We start from the raw sequence: 8,585 nt of genomic DNA, 5'->3' as shown, positions 1-8,585 counted from the left end.
CAGATGTATCCAATAGCCCAGCCTATGCTGGGACCCCTGCTATGTAGTACGGGAGCCTCGTACGGGAGCCTCGTACAGAACAAAGAGGAAAAACACTTTGTCAAATAGCCTATGATCTCTGTAGAGCAGGGCCGGCCAAACCGGCCCTCGCGATCCACCAACGGCCCACATCCCCCAGATCACCTAGCTGGTGCACAGGTGCAGTCATTACTAATTAGGATGTGATGCATTCATTCCCAACTCACAATTCTACCGATCTCCAGGAGGCCTGGAAAACATGAACCGCCGGCAGACCCCGAGGACCGGCCCAGCCAGCCCCGCTGTAGAGAGAGACGGCGAGCCCTGACAACATTCAAAGAGGACTGAAAGACCCTAGTGTCAGATTTATATGAAAAACGGACATCCCCTCTGGAAGGGACGACCGCTGAGGCCGAAGCTCAGCCGGGGAAGTTGTCAATAGAGTGCTCCTTGAAAAAGAGCACGAATTTACGGCCGGGGGAGCACGAATTTACGGCTGCTAGGCCAATCTCTTTTGGAAGAAAACTGAAAAAAGAAAGAGACCTAAAATTCAGGTCAATGTGGTTTGAAGCACAGCCGAGCAAAACCTCCCAGAGAAACTAAGGATGACGGCTGAATGGTAACTGAAAGAAGGGGAAAACCCCTTTTTTTTTTTTTTTTTTTATGACCCCTAAAGTTTTCCAAAAGTGGCAAAAGCGAGAAGAGGTAACCCTTCTGAGGTCTCGTGAACAATCACACGGTCAAACGAAACCAGCGTAAGCTGAACAAAGAAAAGGACCCTGTTGAAGTAGACAGTCCCGTCGAGGTAGGAGCCAAGGCTCCTCTACTGACAACAGGTGTAGCTGTATCTTCAAATCATGCTAGGCCCAACCAGAGTCACCGAGATGACTAGAACGCATATTCCCCTCCTGTGTTATCGACCCTGAGGTAGAAATAGAAAAGGAGGCAGGATAGAATAACCCGAAACTCCCAGGAACCCTGAGGGCATCCTCGGCTATTGCCGCCAGAGCTCACGTCCGAGAGTAGTAAAGGGTTAAAGAGTCAGTCAGAACGCCCTGAGGTCGATCCGAAATCTCCGCCCACAGCGGACCAGCTGACAAAACTCCGGGGGATGTTCCCTCATCCGGGAGTCTGACCTGGTGGAAAGAAGATTGTTGTCCTCCGCTCCGAGGGGAGTGTAGGCGACCACTCATTACGTCGCAGCCTGTTGAGAAAACGTCTATGAGGGGCATAAATTGGATCTGTGTCGAACCAGAAGCTTCTGGATCCTCCAGACATTCAGAATCCCCTAATGTACAGAGTGGGATAGTAGCAGTAGATTGTCCCATTAGGGAACCAACGTCACCTCCTGCCTTTGAAAAATAGTTATTCTGCGAACTTCCTGAACCCTGTGGGATCGGAAGAGAGAACGAAAGGAAAGGACTGACAGTGAAAATGAGAATCCTGTAATGCGAATCTGAGAAAGGCCCGATGAGGAAACCCAACCGAAATCAGTAAACAGGCATCTCTGAAGACAAGGGACACGTAAAACTCCCTTTCTTGTTCAAACTCGCAATCACCGACTGAAAGGATTCTAAGGCCAGAATAGGCCTGGCCGAGCCAACTGGCTTCGGAACGTGAAAAGAAAACAAAGGCCTGAGAACTGTCCCGATTCAAAAACAGGGATCAACACCCTTTGCGGTTAGAAGCATATGGAGCGCCGCCTGCAGTATGACTCTCTTGTCATCGTAAAATCGGCCGATCCATGCCGAGTGACTCCTGAGACGGTTGTACCTCCAAATCTAGTCTGTAACCGCCCAAGCCTTCTCCCACCGACCTGCGCCTACCCTGGGACCCTCCAGGTGGTAGGAAAGTCTGACCTGTAGTGGGTGTATAGGATGACCTAAAATCAGACTGGACCGAGGATGTTGAACCTCTGCTTCAGCCTTTTTACCCTGAGATCCCCTGGCTACTGAGATATCTCCCGTGTGGAGTCGAAAGCTTGAAAGGGCACGGAAAAATCTAAAGGAAAAACCGGTAAAGGTCTGTCTTGGAGCTGGAGCAGTAGTAGGAGAAAGCAAAGTGGACTTACCTCCAATGGTTCAAGAAATCCTGCAGAAAGTTCTCTGAACCATCTGCCCCGTAGGTTTTCATGTTCACCTGTCACTGTCGCAGCCCCAGAGGTCGTCGGGTTAGGACAGCCCAGGCGAAAATGCAGGTTCCGAGCCTGCAGACGTGGAGACCTCCAAAGAAACATAACGTAGAATCGTGATTCTCCTGATGCGAAACATCCTGTAACCTAGAGGACAATTGTTCCACAACCTACCTGCTCCGGACCAGGTAGAACCCTGCTGCCGTATATATGTCTTCGATGGATCCCTGAGCCATGTTGCCTCAGGAAAACGGCAGCTTGTTGGACCAGCGATACATCGAGGGGTATACCCTGGAGAGGTTCTGATACCCTTTCCTGCCGTCTGCGGGGAAAGGATAGGAAAACAAACATTGTTTGATACCTGAAATTGTGTATTCGGGTGTCTGCCGGTCGCCTACCGGAGCCCGCCCAGCTCATCCGAAACTGGACCAGTCGCTGTCATTTCGTCATCGGCGTCGACCCCTGAGGGACTTGACGTGTCCACCTCTTTCACCTGCAGTATCAGACGAACTGCTGTATAATGCACCTGGCTATTCTGAGACACCGGTTTAGACTCCACAGAAAACAGACATCATTAGTATGGTAACATGGAGGTTAGCAAGGTTCCTTTAGAAACCTGGAGAGGTGAAATGACGTACAAGATCTCTGGTTAACAGCGACATTACCTGCATAATCTGAGCTGTTCAAACAGGAGTGTCCTGCAGGTGCGTGGAGGGCTATGCAGATGGCTCCACCGCATACTGTACACCTAAGAGGGAGTTCCTTGACTATCCCAGGTGAGACAAACGAAAGGAGAAAAGGCGGTTAAATAAACACAGCCCTATGCAAGGTCTGCACTATAATGTATAGTGACCGACACGATTCAAATAAACTTTCTGGAGCAGCGGAGACCTGAACCAGTAGCGCTGCGCCGTGGGACAGGAGTCTTAGCCCTAGGCTATAGGATCTCCCCCCCCCCCCCTAGTACAGATACCCGCTACTAGCGTACTGTCTGATGTCTTACGCACATTCCCCAAATTACTAATAGTATTAGTAACTAGTCACACCAAAGGGAAGGCAACCCTCCTGTATGTAGTGTACCGTTAATTTATGTAGGTTCCGCTGGCTTTCCAGAATGGTGGCCAGCCTGTGAGAAAAGATGGGGGAAAATGGTATTGCTTGTTTTATTATTGTATGCACATATCTATATACAGCTCACACACACTTAAATATATATATATATAAACACATATGTATATATATATATCTATATATCATATATATATATATATATATATATACATACATACATAGACACACCACAGTGATGTGAACCTAATAGGAGTAAAGAAATAGTGCACAGTAATTTTTGTATAAAATAACGGGCAGGAAGGAATGTAGCTATATTTCAGCAGTGCATAGAAAGACTAAAAACCCCAGAGACAGGACCTAGAGACCTTAACCGTGCTGGGAGCCCGCTGAGTAAAGCGGGTTATAAGTCATCACCCCCTCCCCCCTCATACCTTATTCTATGACTAGGGAGCTTTCAGCGGCCCGGGGAGCGGGGGACTGTAGCGCGGCGTCCTGCAGCAGCGGCACGGGGAGCGGAGAGAGCCCGCCGTACAGAGCGGGAGTTAGCTCCGCCCCCCCCCCGCTTTGGCGCCCAATTCAAATCCGCTGCATATTCAGCGGAAAGCGCCAAGTGTCCTCCGGCCGCCTGTATGCTGCGGCCGGAGGTGTCAATTGCAATGTAACCCCCGGCCGCCTGTATGCTGCGGCCGGGGAGCTGAGCTTATGTAAAATGTATCTACCCGGCCGCCTGTATGCTGCGGCCGGGGAGCTGAGCTTATGTAAAATGTATCTACCCGGCCGCCTGTATGCTGCGGCCGGGGAGCGGTACTTATGTAACCCCCGGCCGCCTGTATGCTGCGGCCGGGGAGCGGTACTTATGTAACCCCCGGCCGCCTGTATGCTGCGGTCGGGGAGAAGTGTGCGACCGGGGAGCGGTACTTATGTAACCCCCGGCCGCCTGTATGCTGCGGCCCGGGAGTGCTTGTAGCTTTAGTGTGTATCCCCCAGCCGCCTGTATGCTGCGGCCGGGGAGAAGCCTGAGCCCGCCGAACGGAGCGGGAGTTAGCTCCGCCCCCCTGTTCCGTAATTAACACCGCACTGTTACCCGCTGGGATTTTGTAATATATATATATATCACCCGGCTGCCTGCCGGGTAGTTTAGAGCGCTGAGCCCGCTTACAGAGCGGGCTGAAGCTCCGCCCCCCACATAATGGCGCCCAGTTTAAATCAGTAAGTGCGCCCTTCTGAGTACATTAAAACAAGTAAGATCCTACATCAGTCTGGAGGGGGGGAAGATTGTACTCACCGCTTGATGTAGTGTCGTCAGGCGCCGCACTCAGCGGTGTCTTGCTCGACTGATCGGCCCCGACACGCGCCGCACGCAGCGGTGTCCGGCCACGTATACTGCTGTCGGAATCTTCTGCCATCGGAGTGACCCTGACACGCGCCGCACGCAGCGGTGTCCGGACACTTTTGATACTCACCGCTGCCATGCTGCCGGAATCTTCTGCTGGATGGAGTGGTCCCGACACGCGCCGCACGCAGCGGTGTCCGCCAACTCAGGAGAGCTTAGTGTCTCCCTCAGCCAGGGCCCATCCCGAGCCGCACGCAGCTGCGATGGGACCCCGCCGGCAGCTCCCGCGGTGCAGACTGGCAGTGGCAGAGCTGCCAGTCTGTGTGTGTAAGAAAGAAAAAGAAAATAATAAAGAAAAAATAGAAAATTCTTCAGCTAAACCCAAGTGAACCAGCTCACCTCGGGCACAAACTGGCTTGGAGGGGAGATAGTAGGGGAGGAGCTAGCCACAGTGTGAGAATTTTAAAGTGCCAGCTCCCAATTACTGCCTACTATTTCCCCATTGTAACTACGCTCCAGTGGCCCCTAGTGGATGAAGGAGAAAAGGATTTAAAGGTAGGTATTTAAAATCCCATTTTATGTAGTTTGGGCAAGGTATAGGGAACTGGAATCCTGGGATATTCTGGAACAAGGCTCTCTGTTCTTTTTGTACACAAGACCATTTTCAACTGCGATCCCAAAATGTACTTAAGTTGCCTGTTTGAATGTCAGTGATGGGGCTGGAGTCAAGTTTTCATAGACATTCGAGTCTGCCAACTGACGATAGATCTTAAGGTGCATACACACTAGTAGATTTTGAGCTCAAAGTAGCTCGCTTTTGGCGTTTTGAGCTCAAAATCTAGTGTGTATGGGCGGGTGAAGATCACTGAGCGGATGATGCACGCTCCCTCATCATCGCCAGCAAGGTGGTAAATCATGTTGTTTGATGCGGATCTTCTTGCTTATACAGTCAGCAGCTGCACTGTGCACAATGTGGGTACATGGCTGGGGCCCAGGGGAGACTGACATCCGCTTCTCTAATGGGTGGGGGATTGCCATGCCGCCCCTAAGCATGTGCCTACTGGGAAATCTGGCACTGGTTAGAGCAGCACGAAGTGTGCCGCTATAATATATTTACCTAAATATGCATTGGGTACACTTTTTCGCCGGTCATGATAACGGCTGTCAGGATCCTGACCAGCGGATTGCCGGAAGCTGAGGAGCGCAACGAGGCCCCTTGATGGCTCACACCACTTGCCACAAGGTTCTCTTCCCCCTCTATGGTGGTCGCGGACCCCACAAGTGGGAACATACCCTGTCCGCCGGAAACCTTGTCAGCCAGCATATTGTATGTTGCTATATTTTTTTATTGTGTTTGAAAAAAATCTAAACAGAAATGCCACAATTACGTGACCTAAAATTCTGGACTGGATTCATAGAATTGTATGGCGAGAATGAATGCCTGTGGCGAACCAAAAGCCGAGATTACTTTGACAAAAACAAGTAGTTAAAGGCATTCCAACAATTGGTGGACTATAGCAAAGAGGATTACAGCGATGAGGCTGACATAAATTTGGCTGGTACAGGAAAAGAGGAGAGAAAAAAGGAGGCGTTGTCTTTTTTTGTTGGCGCACTAGAAATCTACATAAAAATAACTTATTGTATTATAATAAAAAATCAGCTGGTTTGTGATATATGACATACATACATATAAAGATGTGAAAGATAAATAAAGGTGAAATTCAAAATACGTGCTTTACTGTCTTCCTATTAATTTTGCTTCAAAAATTGTATATGCAGTGAATCACAATATTTCGTTCCTATGTACTGTTCTCACTGTGGTCCTCCTTTTCAGTGTATTCAAATATGTTATTTTTACTCAAACACCCAGGTAAGTATTAATCAATTTTTTATTTTATATTATTATTTCTTTGCTCCTATTATTTATCATTAGGTAAATAAAGGCAGTATTCCACTTTGCTGGTTTATAAATTGTAACATATAGTATGAATACAGTTCAAATTTATGGCTGGTTGATGTAAGACTGTCTTGCTGTCAAAAAGGCAGACTTGTATCACACAGTTACTCTTTGGTTATTAAGCCTGCTAATAATGACATATACTGTAGTCATGTCTATTGTACAGTGCATGAAGGAGTGAGTATTGGCAAAAACGCTCCTTAGAGTGTTTGATGAAAAAAAATTATATATATATTTTTTTAAAATAAATAAATAATTTATTTTCTCTATGGAATTGGTCCATATGGGTGAATATGATGAATATGTGACATGACTCTCCTATTGTACAATTTATCAACGTTACTTTATCTGCTGACACTGTCTATTGTGCAGATTAGTAATTAAACATCGGATTATCCATGGAGAATTACTCCTCTCTTATAGATGGTACTGTTATGCCACTATGGGCTTGTGTCTGTCACATGTAATTACCTTATCTGCTGACCGTGATTCTTATTATCACATCTATAATGCAGATGAGGTGAGTCCCATATGGATCATATATAGAATAGTAACTGTGTTTATAATAATCAACAATATATATTCATTCCCAGCTGTTACATGACTCAATTGAATCCATATACAAAGTATGCAGGGGAAGAGTGGCATATCCTTATATTATGCTATACTGGATATCTATTATGCTCAAAGACATTTAAGAATTATTATTTTGTTGCTACTATTTTTGCTGTACAGTATATTTCAAATGCTCAGCTAGAGAAACACACATCAATTTGGTAAAGAAGAAAATACAAAATTTGCAGACCATCTTCAAGAATATAATAAAGTAAAAGATTCACAACGTTCCGGTGCAGGAACAAGTCAAGTCCATATGCCATCCTTATGGTACTATGAAGAACATCTCTTTTTCACCATGGATGAAGAAGTCGTCACCCAATCCCAGAGTTCAGAGGAGCCACACCATCGGGAAGATGGCAGAGCCCAATCCTGAGAGAGTGGGTCCGGTAAGTAAATCATTTTTTTTCCATACCATGTTCTTCAAGTTACAAAGTATATTACATGTGTTTAATAATTTTTTTCTAATTTCATCCAACTCCAGATTTGGGAATGAAGGCAGCAGGTTTGCCAAACGCCGATGTGCTTGAGAGTGAGCCGCAAAAGCCAACTCCAACTCCCCATTTACCAAGCAAAGAGGAGAAGAATTACGGCATCGAGTTCGACGTCTTCACTGTCAGAACAAGTTTTGAGGAATGCGGAGGATTTTCTTCAAAAGCCATAGGACAAATTTTCAATTTATGGAATGCATGTGGCTGCCGAGTTGCGAGATATGACACCAGAACAAGCACTTCGGTTCAAGAAAGTTGTAAATGCTGCTTCGTTAATGGGACCAAAAATCAATTGTCTGAGTGCCCCATCATAGTGGCATCTACCACTTCTCAGCCACATTCCCAACTATCCACCTGTGTCCAAATCCACCATCCACCCTCCACCGCAGTCAAATCCTCCCTCAATCCCCCCCCATTTCGTACGTCAGTTGCCCCTCCCACAACAGCCACCCTCACCAGCACCTTATCGTCATCCACCAGTGGATTTTACTCAGCTATGCTGAGTGTAGAATCCATTTAAGACTATACACATATGATGGTGAGCTGCTCAATCAGATAGTAATTTCACTCAGGTGCTAAAAGGGAGGGGTAATTCTGTGGAAGAAAAAACAATTTGTGTTCCCTAATGCACACTGACTGAAAAATAATAATACTACATAATAATCAGATAATACGGAGATCTTAGTTGCGTATATCTGCAGATATAGGGTTAAGCCCCCAGGCCGATCGCCAAGGCTTCTCCGTCACTGGGGTCCCTAATACTAGGTATGGGTCCGGGGTGCAGGACCCCATCAGGTCGGCCACCCCAGGTCAGCACAGAGGTGAAAAATAATAAGGGTTAATAAGTGCTATGTAAGTGGTGTGATTAAAATAATACAAAAATATATACAAAGTGATAGGGAAAATCATAAGTGTTAATAAAGTGTTAGGGTGTGCCGACCTGAAGCCGCCCAGCCACACCGACACAGG

The sequence above is a fragment of the Pseudophryne corroboree genome, chromosome 3 (assembly GCF_028390025.1).
Source record: "Pseudophryne corroboree isolate aPseCor3 chromosome 3, aPseCor3.hap2, whole genome shotgun sequence".
NCBI classification, from domain to species: Eukaryota; Metazoa; Chordata; class Amphibia; order Anura; family Myobatrachidae; genus Pseudophryne; species Pseudophryne corroboree.
This window is presented reverse-complemented; position numbering follows the sequence as displayed.